Below are 202 nucleotides of genomic sequence, written 5' to 3'. Positions count from 1 at the left end.
CCAGCAGCCGCCCTTGAAGTTTTCCTCGTGGATGAGTGTACCTTACGCCTCTGTTTTTCTTAGCTCGCTCCTGAAGAAGGGAGAATAATTTCCTTAAAGAATCTCTTTGTGACAGGCTGGCTGCTTATGTTTCAAATGGTTCACCGAGGTGAACTGGTGAAGCCAGCTGCCCGCTTTCCTGCCCACTGGTTTTTGGGGCTGA

Source organism: Antrostomus carolinensis, unplaced genomic scaffold (genome assembly GCF_000700745.2).
Source record: "Antrostomus carolinensis isolate BGI_N321 unplaced genomic scaffold, ASM70074v2 scaffold8334, whole genome shotgun sequence".
NCBI classification, from domain to species: domain Eukaryota; kingdom Metazoa; phylum Chordata; class Aves; order Caprimulgiformes; family Caprimulgidae; genus Antrostomus; species Antrostomus carolinensis.
Note: the sequence above shows the minus strand (reverse complement) of the source record.